Genomic DNA, 24,024 nt, shown 5'->3' with positions numbered 1-24,024 from the left:
TAGAAATTCTAACACTGCAAAACCATAGTAATCAAGTATGAACTTTGCTCTGAACACTTTTTAAGAAATCATTTGAACTTTAGAAAATACAAATTAAAAATCTCTGAAAGGGAATATGAACTTCCTACTCCTGTTCATTTTTTTAACTGAGGCATGAGGGGTGTTCATACATTTGTAATAAGTCATGTTTTAGCTTCATTATCACCTAAACATTTTATTCTCTGAAATAAATTCTCCAAAATTATTGTTAATTTTTAGTAACATAAGATCACCAAAAGCAGTTTAAAGTGTTTGTTGAAAGTCTCTTTTTTTTAAAAAAAAAAAGATTTATTTATTTATTTATACAAGCACTGGGTACAGTCAGAAGCACGGGAGGGTGAGAAATTTCACCAGAGCCAGAGCAGGGAGCAGAGCAGGCAGAAGGACTGAAATACACTGCTGAGGAGAGCAGCGGGCGGCAGGAGAGGTCTGCGTGCCATGTGGGACCCTCGCCGGTGGCCGGGGATCGAACCGGTGCTGAAGAGGCTGCGGCACTGCCCAGCACTCAACCGTTGCGCCACCAGGGGAGGCCCTGAAAGTCTTTTCTACTTAGCTACTCTGTGTAACATCAAGTTAACTTGATGTTAATATGTTGAAATGAGCAACTCTGAATACTTTGTTTTTAATTCTGGATGCCAACTATTGTGCTTGCTATGTTGTTTTGTGTTCCCTTTTGTATTCTTTTTTCTCGAAGACATGATAGAAACCTTAAATATGCCCAATAGATTGTTTAGTTTTGCATTAATTAGAGTAGAAACTCGTTCCTTTAAATATTTATGCACCTAAACTATGTTCCTTTGGAATTAATCTTTATTATCATATATCTTACATAAATCATATTATCTTTTAATAAGATAGCATTATGTAGTATAGTATAATAAATAATATTCTGTCCTAGGGTAATATATGATTTCATTTTTGTTACCAAATATCATGCTATAGACATACACATATATGCATGGATAATACACATACATACATATTTATATATACATATATATACAGGAAGGCAGACTAATTCATATTTAGTTGTATTTCAGGAAAGCAGCTAACTGAGTTTACTTCAAGTTACCTAGGGACTAGATTATGACTTAAGTGTCTGGGTTAAAGATAGATTTTGCATTTCTAAGGAGATCTGGGGGCAATGATACTGCTAATCTCTGTGGAGCATGGTTAGAATGGCAGAGAATTAGAAGACCCTAACAAGGATTTCTAGTTTTGACTTGACTCTGATTTTAATCTTAACCTAAAGACTTATCCTTCTGATTTCATCCCTTATCTATAAATGGGTAGAATCGGGTTTCATCTACCTCTTTACAAAATAGTTCTGTGCTTCAAATTAAATTAATTAGGAAAGTACTTTATAAGAAAAAAGCACAAGAGGAAGTAATGCACTCAGATATTTCTTCTTGTCCTTTGACTATATATTTCATAGCTAATAAACCTAATTTCTGTTAGCCTCTGTCCACTTAGCTTGGAATGGTAGCACCAGTTTTAAGTTTATCTTTCATTAATTATTTGTCCTCAGTTACCCTTCCTTTTTTGTTTATTTATTACTTATTCATTGTTTTATAATTCATTCATTAGGTATTTATTGAGTAGCTACTGGGCACCTACATTGTGCGAGCGTCTGAAGATATAATTGATTCTTTCCACTTACTCTACTTTTTTCATCTCTCAAATAATTTCATATATTATTTTTATTTTATGGTCTATATCTCTCACATCCTTCCTCTGCCTTCAGTGGAGTGTTAAAATCATTCTGAAGGTTACGTTTTTTCTCTTTGAATCAGCTTTATCCAATACCACAGATATTTATTGATTCTTAACTGTATGAAAGATTCTCTGACAAAGGAATGCAAAATTGAAGAAGTCACGAAGGGAGAGTTCTGTAATCAACTCATTTTATCATATGGGGGTGGTGGGATTTTTAACAATTCCTCAGATTGCTGATATAAGACCGACGTCAGACTTCAAAGGGTGCTTTATAGGTAAAAGGGAAAAATCAAGCTGATGTGTGGGTTTGCAAAATACTTCCTAAAAATGGCTAAATTGTGATGAAAAAAGAGGAGAGGAAGGAGATAAATATTACAGGTGGAACAAGTCATACCTGCCCCTCTTTTTGCTTGTCATGTTTAATGAGTTTAGAAATGGTCTGGCATGGGTAAAAAGGTCTTAAAACTATATGCAGTAAGGTTGGAAATTCTCATAAAACCACACTGTAATGACCTTGGATGCCAGCAACAGGAGTTCATACTTAAGGCAGGGGGCATTAAGGAGTCTTTGAAAGTTAATGTTACTGCTGGCCTTCCTGGCATGCATTCAAAGTCAATTTCACTTCAACTCTGTGGAATTTAAACACAAATCAGCCATATTAACTGAGTTCATACAGGGCAGATTGGCAATCTCTGGGAAGTTACTTGCCAGTTTATATCAAGGCAACAGGGTATAATGGGCACAGAATAACGGACTGTGTGAAGACACCTGGCTACTAGTAAGCCTTGTTCACTATCTTGTTGTCTTTTGACCTTGGAGAAGGTATTTATTTCTGTGAGTTTTGTTTTCAAAGGTTATTGTGAGAGATCAATATGGCAAATAAATACGAAAATGGAAACTTTAAAAATATAAAGGTCTGTATAAATATAAGGATTCCTCCTTGGATTTTACTGTGCCTTCCTACCCTTCTGTGCCTTCCTACCCTTCCTACCCTTCTACCCTTCTATATTGGAAAGTGTGATCCATTCTTTTTCCTTTTCCTTTAAATGAAAAAAAATATATTTTCACTTTATCATCTTAGAATTCAGTGTATACTTTTTGAGAGCACACTAAAAATGGATTTCATTTGCCTGTTCTTTTTTTAAAGCCTAAAATCATCACAAAGCTACTCCTCTTTTACTCTCTAATGAGTTTGTGTTTTTTTTTTTTTTTTTATAGAGGCATGTTTTATTTATTTATTTATTTGTTTGTTTGTTTGTTTGTTTGTTTGTTTATACATGCACTGGGTACAGTCAGAAGCGCGGGAGGGTGAGAGAATTCACCAGAGCCAGAGCGGGGAGCAGAACAGGCAGAAGGACCGAAGTACACTGCTGAGGGGAGCAGCGGGCGGCAGGAGAGGTCTGCGCGCCATGTGGGACCCTCCTCCAGTGGCCGGGGAGCAGCTGGGGATCGAACCGGCGCCGCAGAGGCCGCGGGCAGCTTCGCAACCCAGCGCTCAACCGCTGCGCCACCGGGGAGGCCCTCTCTAATGAGTTTTTATTTGTGTGCAGACTGGACTAATTATGTTATCATGGTGACTTTAGCTTAAATATCACATCTTAAGTTACCCACTACTCACTGGACACTGAACCCCTACACACTCTGGAATCACTCACCATCCTCCTTTATTTGCTTTATGGAACTTTTCATTATCTGAAATTACCTCTTGGTTTATTTGCTTGTATATTGTCTCTTTAGTCAATAAGATTTTATTAGTTCATTATGTGACAACATTGTCATACGAACTGAGGATAGGAACATTGAACTGAATGATGTGTGTGCTTTTAAAGAGCCAGACAGTAATGAATATTGATATAATAATATCTATCTATAGGTATAAATGTCAAAAATGCAAAAGTATAAAAGTAAATAGTACTACAAAGAAAAGGAAAGCCAGCTGAAGAATTGGAGAGGGAGTGTTATTATGTCTTTTTATGATAGATATTCAGGGCTTGGTCTCCTGATTAACACTATTTATGCAAAGACCAGAAGGAAGAAATAGAGGGTTGTACATAGGGAAAGTGTTCTAAGCAGAGAGAACTGAAAGTCAAAGGTCCTGAAATGGGGCATGCTGGGTATGTTTAAGGTCAAGTGAGGCGCCCAATGTGAGCCGGGAGAGAGTGAGAGTCACGTGATCATAGGCAGGCTTTGGAGTCTATGTTCTGAGATTTTTACTGTGCATGAACTGGAAGGCTTTAGTTGAGTTGTGATGTTACCAGACTAAGTCACTGTGGGTGCCATGTGGTGAAGAGAGTATCAGCTGTGAAAGAAAGGAGGACCATGGTGTGCTGGAACTCAATCGTTCTGGCTCCCCATAACTCTGCATGACTTTTCCTGGACACGTGGTCCTGACACTTGAAATTAACCTTGCTGGGATTTTACCATGAGGATCTGCAGACTCTGTAAATTGGTAATCTCTTTTTCTCTCCCCCTTTTTCCCTCCCTTCCTGCTTGTCTTTTCTTTTTCCCTTTTCTTTTCCTTCTTACTGTCTTCTTTTTTGCCTTTCTTCTTCCCTATCTCCTCTCTTTTTTTTTTAATTTTCTTTCTCTTCTTCCCTCCTTTTTGTTTATAACAATATACATATTTATAATTATAAATAACATTATTGTTAAACATTTACTAGCACATTTCTGAGAACATTAAATGTTATTGCAAAATTCCACATGAGAGATGATGGTAACTTAGAATAGACAAGGGTGATAGGGAAGGAACTGATGGAAATAGTCACATTCTGCAAACAATTGCCAAAGGAAATACTAGCAGACTTTGTTAAGTGACTGATTGAGAAAATGATGCATCAAAAATGGCTTCCATGTTTTTCACCTGAGTAATTGAAATAATTGTCACTGATTGTGATAGAAATTGCTTCCGGAGAAGCAATTTTGGGATTGACTGTCAAGAATCTGGTTTTGTTAGGTTTATCCAAATGGAAATATCATGTAGAAAGTTGACTGTATGAGTCTGGCACACAGGAAAGGAGTCTGGATTAGAGATATCAATTTGGGAATCATCTGTAAAGATAATGGTATCGCCCTGTTCTTCATAATTTAAATGAGACTAATTGTATATTAAGTTTCCAAGGTTTTTTTTGATGAGTAGACATTATAATATCAATGCATAGCTTCTGCATCTTGTTGAAACTGCTAAGTCAGTTGTTCTCTTGATATATTTTATTTTATAGTAGTTCAACAACTAAATAAAATTTTCTATGAATTGAACGAAGACTCACTTGCTGTTCCCCCAGTTGACCTTCATACTTATGCCCTTTGCTTCTTGGAACTAATCAGCTACAGCCAACATATCCCAAAATCTGTTTCCAGGATCTAGACTATCAGTATTGAATTACATGGATTTTAATATGTAAAATCTTGTGCTCAAATACTAAACTTATTGAATCATAATATTGGTCCAAGAGCATGAGTCTAAATATTATTGCTACTATGCACACACAATTTTGCTCACTCCTATAATGTGAAGATATAGTAGATATTATTTTTTCTAAGAATCTCATTGGAACAATTTTTAATGATTGTTTATATATTTAAACCTGGTAACTCAATTATCAGGGATTAATGTCCATATTTAATCTTAGACATTAAGAGATAGTTAGGGACAGTTTGTCTTCTTTCACAACTTTGCTACCAGAGGGTTTGCTTAAAGAACAAGCAACACCAAAACAAAAAACCTAAACCCCAAATAAATCAGAGCCCATTCTATTAATGGGCTGAGCCATGAAAGAGCCCATTCTATTAATCTGGGATAGTCCTTTTTCTTTGTCCTTTTTGGCATGCCATCAGGTATCTTGTAGGAAAGGTTTGCTGTTAAGCATACACGACAGTGTTCAGGTGGCAGGAACAATGAGGCCTTGATATACCAGACACAGCCTCCTTATAAGTTTAGGGGTGGGCAACAAATTAAATAGGATTTTAGATTTAGGGTATCAAAGATGGTAGTCTCATAGTCTTATAATGGGATTCTTATACTTTGTTCACACACTAAGATGGTATGTGCAATATTTCTAGCCAATCACACACCTTGATCTCCACATGTCTCACCAATGAAAAATTTGACACAATTTTTTGTAAATCACCGAGTCCCACTTAAAGTTTCTTAAATTACAGGCAACGAATTATGAATTTTTGTTTACTTTCCCCTTGTGTTCTACTAGGAACACCAAAACCATACAACTAACCAGAAGATTTACATTCTATTTTATTTAACAAATAGATGTATTAGTACTTGATTTTTAATAGTTTTATCTAGACTTTGTTTTTAATATTTCTGTGGTTCTCTTAAGTATTAAATAGATCAAGAGCTATTTATATTTATTTGACACAAATTTATATAGTTTATATTTTTCTGTTTAAATAATATTTAATACTAGTATATTAAATAATAAAACAACATATTAGATATGTAGTTAAACTGTTTATATATTGTGTAGGATGTTTTTAAACAAAAACTTATACTATATTAGTTTAAGATGAACATCTCAAAACACTGGGCTATAAGTTTAGATTTTGCTGTCCTCTTTTTGCATATTCATAGTCTGGAAAGGAGACCAGCCTTCCTTAATGTTTTAGTTTCCAAATAGTTTGCCAACTATGAATGAACTGGGTCAACAGAAGAAAACATTCTTTTTATAGCCTGCATGAATATTCTGCTGTTTGAAAAACTGGACTGGCCCATCAATCATTTTGTTAATATGTGTAGATTCTCACAGAGGACTATAAATTATGAAATCTCATCATTAAACACGTTTTCCAAAATCTTCACCTCATTTCAAACTCTTTTTTTTTTTTAAAGATTTATTTATTTATGTATACAAGAACCGGGCTACAGACCAGAGGTGTGGTGGGTGAGAGGATTCACCAGAGACAGAATGGGGAACAGAACAGGCAGATTGATTGAAATACACTGCTGAGGGAGGAGCAGGAGAGTCAGGAGAGGTCTGCTGCACCATGTGTGTAGCTCCCTGACCAGGGATCGAACTTGTGCTGCAGTGGCTGCTGATAGCTTCATAGGTTGCGACTTAACCTCTTGCACCACCAGGGAGGCCCTCACTTCAAACTCTTTTAGTTATTATTATGGATAAATAATTTCTGGACGCATATAACACAGATAAGATTGGCAAGGAAATAAATTATAAAACATAAAATGACATATTTAAAACTATTTCTTAAAAACTTGAAATAATATCCTTAATATTAAAATTGTAGGCCTTAGACATTACTTTATGATGACTTAATAGTGACATTTTCATGTAATACTAATTAAAATGTAGCATTCCACTAATAACCTCTGTGATTGAAAGAATGCTTTTACAAGTTATGGATATTGAGCAAATTAATTTGATGGTGTTTGTGTGCTCACCCATATGAAGATCTTTTTCTTTAACATATTTATGATATTTTTATACACTAATAACAGTAATAATAGCCAGAGCACAATTTGACTTCAAAGTCAGTTTATGTAAACTAACTTTTGTTGGACTTATTTAAATAATTTTATTACTTTTGATTCCTGTGAATTTTGATTTTAGAAGTTATATATTTCCAAACTTAGAAAGCAGGCCTACAGTTAATTAAATTGTTTTTTCCTAACAAAGTACTTTATTGATATTATTCATCTTATAATTGTGCAGTAGTTTTTAGGAATCAAAGAGGATAACGGTTTTTATTATAGGGAATTATGTTCCAGTGGACAAAATTTAAAGTAAACTATTTATTCTTTTGATAATTTATTTAATGAAGATGTTTTGTTTTTAATTTTTCTTATAAATGAAAAATTAATACTTTAAATATTTTTTGGTTCATGGAATATTTTGAAATTTCAGTTTTACAGAGGTACAAGTGATACATAAAATTGATGTTTAAAGTTTACATTGTGGCAATTTGACATGCATGTGTATTGTGACAGAAACCTTACTCTCTAGTTAATTAATCCATCCATCACCTCAAGTATTTTTTTGTCAGGACATTTAAGTTCTACTCTCTTAGCAAAGTTCATGGATATTTTTATGATAATAATCTTGATTTATTTCTTTTCCTTTTAGGTTATGAATGATTAAAATATCATTGTAAAGAGAAGACTCAAAAATTACTGTAAGTCTGAATTATTTGAACGGCACATCATTTAAATATTGTACTAGAATATATCATACCATCCATAGTCGGTCATATTTTCCATTCTAATTTTGTATGCTAGTGTAAGGCATAGAATGACCAGACCATTTAGACCTCAAAGTATATTTTTAACTAAAACCAAAATATTTTTAACTATACTCTGTTAGTCAATAATGTTTGCATTTGCAAACTGCACTCCTATTTTTAAGAAAAGTCAACAAAAGCCTTTCCCTTCTAATTTAACAGCCTTCTTTTTTTTCTTAATCAGTTTTCCTTTTGGTGTAAATGTGAACTCAGTGTTTTCACATTAGCAATAATATATTTTGATACTTTTGCTGTGCTGAGAATAATGAATGTTTATGCTGGATTTAAACTTTTGTCAGTTAGAAGATCTATTTCTTTACCCACATAAAATAGTATAACAGCCCTTTCTTTCTTTTTGGCATCAGATGACATTTCTGTATAATACATTGGCATCTAGTATTTATTACCATTACTGTTTCAAATCATCAATCTTAATATTTTCATTTTATAATAAACCATTTTCATCAGCCATATGTTTGCTTTGAAATGGACATATATCTTATACAATGAAATATAGGGATAATTTTGCTTTTTCTCATTATTTATTAGAATAACTTAAAATATCAGTTATGGCTAGATTATTAGCCAATACTTTAATTAGGCCCTAGTTTAATACAACAGATTTACTTCCTCTCCTGACATGACACACTTTTTTATCTATAGTGTTATTTACCCAGATAGTTGATTAAAACATATACTTAGTAAAGAAAGTCTTGGAAATAAAACATTAAAAAGCAATGTTAAAAATAATTAGTGAATTTAAATATATGTGTGCACACACAAATACACAAAAAGAGAGCATATGGCTATGTAAAAGTAATCATTATATGCTTTATATTGTGCACACACAAATACACAAAAAGAGAGCATATGGCTATGTAAAAGTAATCATTATATGCTTTAATATGTAGTTACATATTAAATAGGCATATAATAATATGTAACATTTAAATGAATTATTTAAGTAATGATAAATATTTAAATATTTATCATTGTATAGATAACATAACTGTAAAAGCGATATGTTGTAATAATTCAACCCTGACATATATAAAGAGAAACTTAGTATGCCCTTTCTCCTTGCCTCGTCCCTGTTCTAAGATGGCCAAATCTGGTCGGTGCCTCTTGAGCCTCACTCACATGAAGTTTTTCAAACTCAGAAAGCACAGAAATCTATTTTTATACATTTTTTTGGTCAGTGTTTATCTTTGCCTTTGTCATTGTTTTTGTAAACAAACTACCATAAACATTGCTTTTCATCTGTTTAGCCTAGCTATCCCTTCTGATAATTATACATAATCCGCCAGATTATAGCATACTAACTTTTATTTTTTTTATTTTTTAAAAAGATTTATTCATTTATTTATACAAGTACTGGGTACAGTCAGAAGCGCAGGAGGGTGAGAGAATTCACCAGAGCCAGAAAGGGGAACAGAACAGGCAGACGGACCAAAATACACTGCTGAGGGGAGCAGCGGGCGCTGCAGGAGAGGTCTGCAGCGCCATGTGGGACTCTTGCTGGCCACAGGGGATGGAACCGGCACTGTAGAGGCTGCAGGCAGCTTCACAGCCCAGCGCTCAACTTCTATGCCACCAGGGGAGGCCCCATACTAATTTTTAATTAAAGAAAATGTTAATAGCAATCTGATACTTAGTCTCCTCTTCCTAATACAGTCATAAATTAGAAGGTACCCAGTTGCTATAAATAGCCAATCTCTGATTTTTTATTTGCAAATTTGATAGTCAGATAAAAATGACTCCAAGTTTTCTGTTATAACAGGATATTAAGATTTATCAGTAAACAATCTTGTACTGATCTACTTGTGACCATCTCCAACAGTATCTGATCCCCATTACAATACAGGCTGCTTTGCTACATAATAGAATACATTTCATGAAAAATAATCACATCATAAAACCATGTGTTTCAGTAGGGAGGAATGAGTTAGGGGATGAATTTGATATTTTGATGAGCCTTCTATCAGAGTTTAAAATCTTGAGTTTCTCCTTAGATTTTGATTGGGCATAATGAAGACAGCAAAAATAAATTGAACCATGAACTTAAACAAATGGTCATAAATCAAGAAAAATAGAATAAAAGTATTTGAGAATAAATGAAATGAAAACATTATTAAATGTAATGAAAATAATAAATGTAATGAGATAAATTAAATAATAAATGTAATAAAACATTATTAGCAATTTTGTTTAGAATGACATCAGAAAGGTATATATATGTATATATATACTATATAACATATGTCACTTATTCATTGTTCATATATATTATACACATATATAAATATGTCATGTGTTACTTAATGACAGGGCGATGTTCTGAGAAATGCGTCATTTGTGATTTCATCTGTAAAAGTCATAGAGTGAACTTACATAAACCCAGATGATGTAACCTGTTACCCACCACGGATATATAGTGACCATCACTGTTGAGTAGAATATCCTTATGTAGAATGTAACTCTGTACACTGAAAATTAACATTATAGTGATGTTGTAGCTATTGTGTATTTATACATACATTATATTAATACTCATACATTATATTAATATACCTACCATGCATCTCACTCTTGTCCCCATAAATTTCACATAGAAGGAATATTTTTGAATATTTTTATTATTTTATTAGTCTTTTATTTTCTATTTTACATAGAAGGAATATTTTTATCATGTATTAGTTTACTAATCAATTTATGGAAGTCTTTGTGAGGGTAGATTTATATGTGTGTGCACACAAATATATATGTATATGTGGAATGGGAGTTAGCAATGTGTATTAGACAGAGATGTCTCAGCTGAAATTTGGAAAGGAAACTGACAAGAATGATTCAACTAAATAAATTAGTATTTATTGAGCACTTACTATGTGCTAGGTAATCTAAGTAGGAGTATTCCAATAGTGAATATGAGTCTCAACAAGCATGATTTCCTACATTCTAGTGGTGGTGACGAGAGCAGAAGAGGGGCAGACATTAACCAACAGCCAAACCAAAAAAATCATTTTTCAAAATAGTGTCAAATAATGTGAAGAAAAGTAAAATTGGTGAGAGACTAGGAAGAGAGTCATTTCTCTGTTAGGTTGGGAAGAATCTTCTGAATTGGTATCATCAGAAGAGACCTAGAATAGGGAAGTGAGGCTGTCCTGCTGTTATCTGGGAAAGAGCATCAAGGAGGATGGAGAATCAGAGTCAAGTACCCCCAGAGAATGCACGATCAACACCAAAGTGGCCATTGTAGTGGGTCAAGCCCATGAAAACTGTTGTGGATCATGTTAAGAATATTGAGGCTATTTTTTTTTCTAAGTGAAGTGGGAAGTCATCCATTGGAAGATTTTGATCAGCAATGTTAATTGATTTATATGTTAAGAATATGGTTTGTTGTGTATAAGAACAACCTTCGAGAAAAGTGGGAGATCAGTTAAACACTTATTCTAGTACTTGGGAGAAGTGGTCTTGTATACACATACTGGTTTGAATACCATGATATTTGATACATAATTTATTTAATCCTCCCAATGCAATAGAATCACAATTATAGAATCTTTAAAGCAATATTGGCATTAGTAAGTTCTATGTTAATACTATTATCTCCATCCTCTTTGTCATCATCATTGTTGTTAGCATTATTGAGAAGCATAATAGATGCTTGTAGAAAAAGTTGTGGTTCCCTCAAATATTTTTACATATATGAGGTTTTTCTACTTGTTAAAATAAAACAAAAATTAAGTATACTCTACTACATAGTTATTTAAGCGTATGTGTAATAGAAAATGCTTTATTCTAAAATTGCTAGATAAATGTTGTAATGAAAACCTAATTTTATGAAATAACAGCTAAAATATACCTATGTACATTGTTTTTATTTATATTTTTAAAATCATATCCTAAGTAAACTTCCCCTTCACATTTACATGAAAATTTTTTTCCAACTAGCTAACATTCAATTTAAGTTGACTTTTCTGAGTACTAGTAACTACTTAGAATGTTGGATTCCATTTTTTTAAATCATACAGGAAACCATGCACTGGAGACTTTTGATATGTTAATTGATTTACATTTGTAAATGTCTTCTGTGTACTGTTATTTTATGTAATGTTGTTCAGCCTGAATTGATCTAAGTGGCATACAACTTTACACAACCATGAATAACAAGTATTGTATTCTTATCCATGGCTTACGCCATGGAAGGGTGCATATTATTGAAAATACTTCGGTAAATTCTCCTTCAACTTATACTGCTACTTTAGTTTCAGGAGGACTGATTTTTAATAAAAGGTTTATAGGGTAGGGTCTCCCCGGTGGCACAGCGGTTGAGCGCTGGATTGCGAAGCTGCCCACAGCCTCTGCAGCGCAGGTTTGATCCCCAGCTGCTCCCCGGCCACTGGAGGAGGGTCCCACATGGCGCGCAGACTTCTGCCGCCCGCTGCTCCCCTCAGCAGTGTACTTCGGTCCTTCTGCCTGCTCTGCTCCCCGCTCTGGCTCTGGTGAATTCTCTCACCCTCCTGTGCTTCTGACTATACCCAGTGTATGAATAAATAAATAAATCTTTAATAAATAAATAAATAAATAAATCTTTTAAAAAAGGTTTATAGGATATACAAATCATTTTTGTGCAGTTATTTTTTGTTTTGTATAGTTTGTTTTGTTTTGGGTGTGACTAGGATTATTATTTAAGCCTGGCACAGTGACAGGAAGTGTTGATTTTATTTTAGTTTCAAATATTGATATTTTAAAACTTAACTTTATATGATAACAGAACAACAGATTTGTAAGTCAAATGGGCAGATATAAGCACAGATAGAATGTTCTAGTCTCTGATCTAGGTATAGCAACCTAATTTATATACCTGAGAACCTAAGATATAGTCATTTATATTCTGTGTAAATACACTGGATAATTTCAACATATTCTTCATTTAGTACTTTAAATTAGAAGAAAAAAGTAGTAAATGCACTTAAAATCACAAGAGATTTTGGTATTGATCTGAAATGTAAAGGAATTCCATGCATATTTGTCTTTTAGTAAATATTTCCAGTTCAGCAATAAATGAACTTGTTTATCTAAGGCCAAATCTGAAATAGTTTAAAAATACTGAAATTCAAGCTGGGTGTTGGCTAAATAAGATATAATTAGTTAAGAAAAATCGACATAGCTCATTCTGAATTTTAGATGTCAAGCAAATGTTATAAAGTTAATTCAATATGTCAAACACCTTCAAAATAAAAGTATTAATATTTATATAATATTCTGTCATAAATACATCTTTAGGGAACAATCTTGAAATTAGATGACTGCTCTTTCAAAAGCTGGTATGACAGTTTCCAAACAAAATTGAGATCTCAGAAATAAAAACCTAAATTCAGGCCTGTTTGCCATGGGCCTGACACTAAAGTGTCCTGAAAGAAGTCACCATAGAGAACTGTTTGTTTGGCCTTTTGTCCTGCCGCTGACCGTACATAGTTCAGCTGATGTTGAGAAGCTCTTAGACTGTGGGATCTAACAGCTGTTAGACCTGCTTTTCTTGTAAGAGTCCAGCTCTGCACCCCACAGACATGGCTCTGCCAGCGATGTCCTGCATGTACAGTAGGGAGCCCCCAATTCTGTCAACTTGTGATGGGGCAGTGCTCATAATACTGTGGCAACCTAGGCTGACCGCAGCCTCATGTAGCTTGTGTTTACTGTGCCTTTTGGTATCATCATTGTCCCTTGTGCTTGATTAATTCCATCTTGTTTTGTTCACCCTGGCCCAAAATCCATAGTTCACCTGGTGTTTGTACAAGGATGAAAGCATTTAATGATGAATTTCTCAGAACATATCCATGGGATTTTCTTAAATATCTCAAGACTGTACAAGTTGCCATGGTTTAATCTCCAGATCTAGAAGTGAGAATAGTCATGGGTATTCATTGTGGGGGGACGGTGGAAGAGCAAAGTTGGGGGTGAGAGGGATGCAGAGAGAAGGCTGCAAAGGCCCAAGGGATCCCCACTTCTGTGCCAAGGAGCATCAAATCTGAGCACTTATGTTGCACTGTGTGTAAATACAGTGTTAAATTGTAAGTATTTTTTGTACCCCATAGTTCTAAATGCAAATCAACTATAGTATTCTGAATAACCACTGAAGCCAAATTTTAAAAATCCTACCTCTGTTAGGCTAAGCAAGAGACTCAGGAAAGTACTCAAGTTGGCCCCTTCCTTAGCCATTTACAAGGATGCATTGAACTAGTTTTGCTTTTCCCTACATGTGGTTGCTCAAAATCCAATAATGCCCTTCTAGATGGATATCACTATGTGAGGCAATAGAGCTGAGATTTCTGGAGCATGGTCTATGGGTCCTGCCTTTCTAAAAACTCTGGTCCAATCAGAAACAATGAATATGTATATTATCTCCATGTAGAAAATTTCCTAAATATTTGAGAGTTAACTTGTGCTTTTTTTTAACTCAAATAATAAATTATGGATGTCTTAATGGTTTATAATTTAGCTTTTCTGGTTATTTATTTTATTATCCATGACTGTTTGGAAAAGATGATAACCTAGTTTTTCACCTTAGTTCAAAATTTTGACATAGATCATTATGGGACAAATCTAATCAATAGTAAAATATATTTCTATTCTTGTGAAATATTAAGACTTCTATGAGGTTGCATAATTATATCCCCAAAGGAAGTTTTATTTTTATTAGTAAGTCTCTCCCTTTCTTTAAAATAATGGTAAAATATTTATGTGAAATATTTTAAATGCAAGAAGTCATATTTAACTACTGAATAGAATGTCAATAGACCTACATTTGTAAAATCCTATTATCATTTTACTAAAACCCATTTCTTCTCACTCTTATTGCTTAACTTCTATACGGTGGGTCTTGATGTGATGCTTTTTAAATATTTATTAGGGAGAAACTTAATAATATATGAATTTATCAGATGTGATTTTTCATGAAAATCTTGAATTTCTACATTTAGAAATTATACACATATGGTCTGTAATCGAGAACACAATTGAAAAATCTTAAAAACTGGAATAATGAAATGATTTATTGACAGTTATGCTAATGAAGTACCTTATTTTTAGTAACCTCTCTTCTATTTTCAAACTCTTACCCCTGGAAATTATTCATAATAGCTGATTCTTATAGCTAGGGCTAAGAGATATGCAAACAAGACTGCTTTTAATTTGGAAAGCATGGAAAACAGAATTTAAACATAAGCATTGGTAGAGAAAAGTGTTCTCTAATTTGTCACTAAGTCATTGCTTCCTATATTAAAACTAGCAATTCACAAAACCCTCACACACAAAGAGTCATTGTTTTCTGTGCATGTGACAAGCTGGCAGTTGCTTTATAAAATGTATTATTAAATTGCCATTACTGCCATCTAGTGGGAAGAGATAATCCATGTTCACTATGTCCAAATTGTATCTAAGGTCCTCAAGTTTTAGCTGTAAAGGGAAAGCCACCATTTGTTTGTATGGTAGCCGGTAAACCAGCAAATAGAAAGACATAATCTTGTGAATATTGAAATATTATAAACATTTGATCACTACATAAATTGGAGAGATTTCTGGGTTTGACAAAAGGGAGAGAAGAGATGCACCCATGTGTAAGATTCATTTTGGAAAGAGAGTTACATATAAAATTGTTTCTCACTGCATGCAGTGAGGTTACTGGAATCAGGACAATTTTATTATTTATGCACTTATTTTATCTTTATTTAGTGGAATGTAAATAGATTGTTTTGCATAGCTTTATGAAGTTCTAAAAATGAAGAAAGATTATATCTGTTCTCAAATTTTAAGGTACATAGGAATGACCTGGGAATCTTGTTGCAATACAGATTTGGACTGTAGTGGTCTGGAGTGGGACTTGCGATTCATATTTCTGACAATTCAGGGGATGCCCTTGTTGCTGTTTGTGATCAAGTCATACTTTGAGTAGTGGCAGCCTTTGAGTTGGTTATCAAAGGAAATGCGTCCAGAAATGAAGCAAAACCCCACTGAGTACACTTCACTGTTTATTTTCTTGTTGTAATGGAGTAGGGAATTCATTCAATATCCTGTATAGTCAAAGTGCCAAATTGCTTGTCTTTGCTGTTTACCGTGTATGTAACTTGGGCACATCTCTAAGCCTCACTCACTTTCATCATCTGTAAAATTAATAGCAATCACACTAGTATCTCATGGTTTTTTATGAGGGAGGAATGAATGATCTTAAAAAAAAAAACTCATAGTGAATCATGAGAAATAGCCCTGTTAATAGATTTTTTAAAAAATCCATTCATTTATAGTTAAAAACAAATCTGTAAGTTATTTAGTATAATATCTTGCACCTGGTGGTCAATGAATGTCACCATCACCAACAATTGACTCTGAGTAAATTTATGGGAACATATGAATATTACCATCCTGGAAATTTCATTCAATGAAGAGAGAATTTTGAAATTTCCATAAAAGAAGCCTGATGTAAAACTGTGAAAGGTATTACCTTGAGGTTTCATCAAGGAAGACAATAAAGAAGAAATTTTTGGTTTCTTTTGTAAAGAAGTCCATTTCGGTATGGGGGAAAAAAAAGAAACATACCACATTGAAACTTTGGGAGATATTTACATATTACCTAGAACCAAGTTTAGAAGGAAGCATAATGCATTTGTTTCTTAGAATAATTTTAGGTTCACAGAGAAAAAAATGAGAGAAAGCTATAAGCATTTCTCTGCCCTCACACTTGCATGGCCTCACACACACTATCAACACCCCCACACCAGTTGTACATTTGTTATAATTGATGAACCCACATTGACACATCATTATGAATCCAAGCCCACAGGTTACATTAGTGTTTACTTTTGGTGGTGTACATTGTGTGGGTTTTAATAAATGTATGATGGCCTGTATCCACCATTATAGTATCAAACGGAATAGTTTCATTGCTCTAAAAATCTTCTCTCTTCCATGTAGTTATCCCTCCATCTCCTCTAACCCTTGGCAATCACTGGTCTTTTTTTTTTAATCTCTGCAGTTTTGCTTTTTCCAGGCATGGAATCATACAGTAGGTAACCTTTTTAGATGGGCTTCCTTCATTCAGTAATATTTATATGTTTCCTGCATGTCTTTTTTATGACTCAATACCTCACTTCTTCCCATTGTTTGGATGCAGTACAGTTTATATATATGGTTGACATATTGTTAAGCAGCATCAAATTTGTATCATGCAGCAGCACAGAATATAGAGAAGCAAAGACTCTTGATAAATTTAATAATTATAGCCTGTTTTGAGGAACATAGGCCATGAAAATATCTATTGTTTTCTAAATTATTAGAACAACTCATATTTTATGTATTTAAATGCTGGCATGTCTTTCCTATGCTATCAATAACTTATGATAAAAAAGTATATGAGTTGTATGTTGAATTATAAAAATATGTGATGAAATATTCATATTATAAAGTTTTGCTTAAAAATAAGTATATTTTAGCATTGTGATTACATGAAATGACAATAACTTTTATCCATTTAGATGAAAAACAGTTCTGTTTCTTTTGAATTACGTTAGTAGCTTTGCATATTTGATCAGCTGTTTTCAAGTTTTATCCTAAGGTTTTAAGTTTTTTCTGAAGTTCACTTAATGTTGCCCTGATAAATTATTGTGGGTGAGCTGCAAGGGAATATGTAAAAATGGCAAAAATCTCAAATTTTAAATTATGAATTAGAGTCAAGGTGATGCTGTTATTAAGGTGATACTAATGGATAGTCATTCGTACTATCAATTGAGACATAATATTTTCATTGTCTTTCTGAAAATCCTTTCTCTAAAATTTGAAAATCAGAAATCTTTTTACTGTTCAATATATATGGAGAGATATATATTCATATATATATATATATATCTCACAAGATGTAAACCAGTTTAATAATCAAAGTAATTTTTATTGCTATGTGATTTAAAGACTGATATTCTAAGTTCCAAGCACAGTGGCAGAAAGAATGCAAACTAGTATACTCTCTCAGCAGGGACAACATATGCAACTAAGGAATAAAATTATTAGACTCTATTTATTGGATGATGGAATTCAGGGATATGTTATATAAAGGGATCAAGGAATTACTGGATTCTGTTCCCTAAAGATATAGTATTAATGTTCTATTGCAGCCAACAAAAAGAAAAAAAGAAAGGACTAAATTCTGAACACACACACACACACACACACACACACATATATATATATATATATATATATATATATATATATATACAAAAAAAAGAATTTTGAAAGCAGGGACTTAGATATTTCTTTATCTACATTCATAACAACTGCAAAAGTCAAAAAGTGGAAATAACCCAAACATTTATCAGTGAATGAGTGCAAAAACAAAATGTGGGATATGCATACAATAAAATAAAATTTGGTTTTAGAACTAATCAACTCATTAATTTCATTCATATAACATGTATGGTCCTTGAAGACATATGCTAAGTGAAATAAGCCAGACGCAAGAACAGATACTGTATAATTTTAATTAAATGAGATACATGGAATAGTTAAAAACCTAAAGAGAGAAAGTGGAACACTGGATATCAATAGCTGGGGGACAGGGAAACTAAGGAGTTATAGTTTATTTGTGATATAGAGTTCTAACTTGGGATGATTTATATCACCACTATAGATATTTAGAACTTTATCATCCCAAGTTAGAACTCTATACCAAATAAACCATATATATATATAGAGAGAGAGAGAGAGAGAGATATAGATATACAAAATACATATATACATATATATGGGTAAAATTATGAGTTCTATGATGTGATGTATACTTTAGTAAAATATTAAAAAAAAAACCTGTAACGAAGGTGAACAGATTCCCAGCCATCATACACAAAAGAAGGTGACTTTTTAGAGCCATACAATTAATCAAACAAAAATAATCCATCTATTCTTGTATTTGTGCATCTACATTTGAAAGGGAATTTACGTTTCTCAAATCTTAAGAAACTTAAAAAAAGTTATATGAAAAAAAAACTTAAAAAAGCTATATGAAAAAAAATGCCACTGCTATTAGCCTTATCTACAAAGTTCAATACTCTTCAGTCTGATTTGATTATGAATAAAAGTGAATATAATCATATACACAACAAAAGGGAAAAGTAAGAAAGAAAAGCATTTAAATGTATTCCCTCCAGCAATGTTACTTAGCACTCAGGGTCGTAGTTTTCTCTTTATAAATTGGTCATTGTGGGAATGACAGGAGAATTAAAGGCACACAGTAAGCGCTCCTTGATGGTTATTATTGTCTTTTTTCTTCTGTTGTGATTGTTGTTACTTGAGCATTTCAAGAAATTTGATACAAAAAAACAAGATATTCCACTAAACACTGTAAATGTGTATTGCATATGGAAGTTACAAAAATGAGCTTTGGGGACAAATGCAAATATGTCAAAAGAGATAAGTACAGGTGTAAATGCTAGAGAGTCTGTCCTTGCCTTTCACTCCTCTTGTAACTGATTCCTGAGGTTCTTTGGTTTCCAACAATTAATCTCCCACAAATTTTGAAAGAGCCAGTAGGTTTCAAGCAAGGAATGTTTATCATGGATCACACAAGATGAAAAGGGGCAGCAAGTGCCTTGAGCCACATTCTGAGCCTCAGAGCAGCAGGGATCCTGGTTTTATATTTATTGGCAGATGGTTTTATGGTTTTTATGGGAAAGCAGGGAGCAGCTTCATAGCATGTTTTAGGCTGGACTAACAGGGGTCTGGGCTGACAGATTACATATGTCTACATATGTCACTTGTCTCAATAGCATCTTAGGTCTCTGCTCTAGGGTGTGTAAGCACGCTAGTGAGTTTTTAGTCACTACTAGGTCAGGTCTCCTGCTGTCTGCATTTATAACACATTGGGTCATGGACCTGGGTGCCCAGCCATTGCCTGAAAACAGGAAGCCTCTGCAGGGCGCAGTGTCTGTTTCTCACTGGTGACAGGCTGGCCAGAGTTTTGTGGAATTCCTTTTAGCCTGGGGGCTCGATACAGGAAGGTCAAGTAGGCAAGGTCTAAGTCTAAGGAATTCTGTACACTCTCTGAGAAATAGAGCAAATAATATCATCAGCCATTCTATGTAGTCATTTTCAGCTTACTAAGTATGTACTTTCATAAGTAACTTCATTTCACCTTCACATCAACCCCTCCAAAATTCCTATGACAGAAAGTTAATTTTGAAATTTCAAAAGGAAAGCAAATATTGTGACTGGCAGTGTCACAAAGTGAATGACACAGCAAAGACTGAGCATAAGGTCTTGACTCCAAGTTCAGCCTCTTCCTTACTGCACTGCTTGCTGCATATCATGTGGTAGGTGTGGACCAACTTACGCTTTGTTCTTATGTTTTCATTGTGGTGAATGCTTAGTCCATGAGTTTATTCAAGAAAAAAATGGTGACAAAGAGTATATTAATCCACAGTGGATGACTATTTATGTAGGAGTTCTTGAATCTAGGTGTCCAATTCAAATTGAAAGTTGAAATTGAAAGTTATTCTCCTCTTTATCAGTCTCAGTTTTGATATTCCTGCAGGATAGATAGTCACAATTACTACAATAAAGCTAGAATAATTCTTATCTTTAGTTCTTAAAGAATGTTCATATTGAAATGGGTAGCAGGAGTTGTACTGTAAACCAGTTATAATACCATCCTGGGGAGACATAAGTATGTTGACACAATTTTAAATGTTTTTTTCTGTGCATCTACATATTTTCTTCATAGATATTTGTTTATGTGGTATCTTCATTGCCTGTCTTCCTATCCAAGATTGTCTAAACTTTTAGGATTTGCTTTATGAAGGCACAGGCAGATTTTTACTATCACAACTCCTTCTAAAATTACTCCTGTATGGTCAATGTTCTGGGCTGAAACTCCCATCATCAGCATTACTTCACTTTAGAAAACAGGCTGGTTTGGTTTTATGTGGAAACACTGCATAACTGAATGGCTGTGCTAATGTAATATGCTAATTAGCAATGGTTTAATGACCAGTTTTATTATATAGAAGCTTATTATATTTTGTTTTCATACATCTTTATAGAGTTAGACTTTTTGTTAGTGTTGATGTATTGAGAGCATGTCATTTGTTTTGTTAATTGCTATATGCTACTAAAGTTTATAATTCTACAGGAGGAAATGGTAACTTTGTTTTTTAAAAAGACCTATGTAAAATCCAAATGACTTAACTTACTTTTAGAGTACTCTATTTTCTGAATAAATGTATAAAAAACTTGCATGTGTATAGCCAAACTTCTTTTGGGTAACAACTCCAGGGACCAGCAAAAACTGGTTGCCCAAGAAAGATGTATAGTTAGCAAAAGTGTGAACAAAAATTGTACTTCAAATTTAGAGTTATAGGGCCTCCCTGGTGGCGCAAGGGTTTAAGGCGCAGCACTATGAAGCTGTCTGTAGCCATGGCAGCATTAGTTTGATCCCCAGCCAGGGAGCTGACCCACATGGCGCAGCAGACCTCTCCTGTCTTGCCCACTGCTCCCCTCAGCAGTTTATTTCAGTCAGTCTGCCTGTTCTGTTCCCCACTCTGCCTCTGGTGAATCTTCTCACTCCCTTCACTTCTGGCCTGCAATCTGGTTCTTGTATGCATAAGTAGATAAATCTTTAAAAAAATTAGAATGACATTAAAAGCAAACATATAAATCATCAATAATCTGTGTAGCTGATGCCAAAAAGGAAAAAAAAAAAAAAGATTAGTTTGAAAATGGACTTTGGGTAAGATCTTAAGGAATAAAACATACAAGTAAAATTTAGTTCAGATTACTGATATAAAACACTGCTGGATGGTTTGTTAATTATACGGCACTCGACAGAATAATAAGCATTAATGAAATGTCATTCAAGAGACTTTTAGATATGATATTTGTTGTATGAATGTTAAATGTTTATTGTGAAAAATAGGATTTGGAGATAAACGAGAAATAGAGAAATTACCCACAATTCCTGTTTTGAATGTAAACTATGCACATTAAGGTATATAACATTTCATACATTTTTCTATGCACACCATTCTTGTCTACATATATTGATTGGTCTATATTGCATGCATTCTCATATCATTAGCATTTTAAACATTTATATGAAATAACTCTTTATGTCATTATAGTCTTTAAGATTTTTTTTTTAAATAAAAAGTGATGTCCTTAATGTTTCTTGTTTTTAGGGTTCCTCAATTCCTTCTCTATGCTAGTGAGAGATTTCAAAGCCATGTCTTTAGCAGAAGCAAGAGCAAAGTTTTTTTAGAGACAGAATGAAAGTACATCCAGGGAGAACCAGGAAGAGGAGTGGGAAGAACAACTGGGAAGAAAGGTGAGGAGCTCCTGGCTTAAGTAGGGAAAAGGACATTGCTCACTCTGGCCCTTCCTGGGGTGTTTTGTGAAGGTGTTCCAGGGGTGTTGGTATATGCATCCACCAGCAGTATCTAAGTCACTCCTACTGTGCTTCCAGGGTGTAGCTCTATCAGCCCTGTTAGTTTGGTGCAGGGCTCTACCTGCTGCTTCTTGCTGTACTCTGGCTTATTGGCCTGCCTGTTGGTTGGAGTGGGGGACTGCCTTCCCCCTCTGGGTGTTTTCTGGCTATCCCCAGCCTTTATTGGCTCTGGCAAGTATTTCCTGGAGCCCTGGGTATAGATGGCCATTTGGATTTTTCTTTTAGGCATTGCCCTCTCTGCCCTACCTGTCTCATACTTAACATTTAAGATCCTATCTCCTCCCTTTGATTTCTATAAAATAGCTGTTTGGAAATGATAGGGAGCAACATTCCAGCACAGTCTCATTTTCCTGTAATTCCACACAAACTCCTTCTGTGTAGTCTAAGTGCTTGTGAATGTAACCTTTGAGAGTAACTGCATTTAAGCCATGGGGCCTCTAGCACGTTCTAGAGACAATATGGCCAGGTGAGATTGGGCATGCTGGGAGCTGAGACCTAGCCAAGTTTATAGAATGCAGAAGTTTATAAGAATAGGCCCAGTTCAGGTGCAGGTGCAGGTGAAAGGGGGCTAGGACATACTTTTGTTATAGGGAAAATGAGTGTTGAAAGGTATTGAAAATTGGAGAAGTGAATTGTCAGAGGGAGCAGCACATCCATACACTAGAGGATAACTAAGAACTGTGATGGATGTATTATAATAAATTCTAAAAGTCCTTGACATACATTAATTCTTCTAACATTCACTAAGTATAGAATAGTTTTATAAACTACCCTTAGTTGCAAACAGCTTGTAAGTACTATAGGAATTCATATAGTGAAAGTGTTAGTTCTGATTTTGGTGACCTAGAAATGTATAATGATAACAGTAGCGATATTGACAAGTATTTTATAGAGTGTTTCACACTTTATCTTCAGAACACTGAGATAAGTTGTTATTATCAGGATAACAGAGTATATGGCGGTTACAATTTAGGAGCCAGAATGTCTGGGATTGAATCCCAACCACTTACTATTGTGGCTCTTTGCAATTTATTTAACTCTGTTTCCTTTTTCTCATCAATGGAAGAGTTGCTGTAAAAGCTAAATGTATTAATATACATAAAGTACTTAGGACTGACACTGAAAATGTTATTTATTGTTACTAGAGTGTGTGTGTGTGTGTGTGTGTGTGTGTGTTGAAGAAATTACTGTTTGGACAATTTAGGAGATATAGTCAAATTATGCAGCCTGGACATGATGGAACTAGGAGTCATTTCAATTCTGTTATCCTCTGAATCTGAGTTTCTAATTTAATCACTTTGATATTTCAAGCTTTAAGCATGGAAAGAATGAGTAAAAGATAAGGATTTTGATCATGGATGACTAGAATCATTTGTGAAATAAGGGAGAGACTATAAAAGGTCTTTTGTTGTTGTTGCTGTTGTTTTTGGAAGGGGTAAAGGTCTTGAATCGCAACTGGTATGCTGAGGCTATCAGAGTGAAATGTTGGAACTGTTAGCTAGAAATTCTGGAGTAGAAGGCAGGGGAGTGTAGAAGTA

The 24,024-nt window shown here is 34.1% G+C and overlaps 1 long non-coding RNA gene across 9 annotated transcripts in view; it reads left to right on the top strand.

Annotated features, from left to right (window-relative positions):
* Positions 1-24,024, top strand: part of LOC119257267 (uncharacterized) — a 422,247-nt gene that overhangs the window by 191,770 nt on the left and 206,453 nt on the right. For 8 of the 9 annotated variants that reach the window (XR_008553798.1, XR_008553795.1, XR_008553800.1 and 5 more), the window contains 2 exons: positions 7,851-7,899; positions 22,221-22,366. This is a non-coding gene — a long non-coding RNA (uncharacterized LOC119257267). The remainder of the gene's footprint in view (positions 1-7,850; positions 7,900-22,220; positions 22,367-24,024) is intronic. The other variant, XR_008553802.1, reaches the window with a different exon arrangement.

This window comes from Talpa occidentalis, unplaced genomic scaffold (genome assembly GCF_014898055.3).
Source record: "Talpa occidentalis isolate TD23 unplaced genomic scaffold, MPIMG_talOcc4v2.1 talOcc4.4, whole genome shotgun sequence".
NCBI lineage: Eukaryota > Metazoa > Chordata > Mammalia > Eulipotyphla > Talpidae > Talpa > Talpa occidentalis.
The sequence above is the reverse complement of the archived record's forward strand: the minus strand, read 5'-3'. Positions and strand labels throughout refer to the sequence as shown.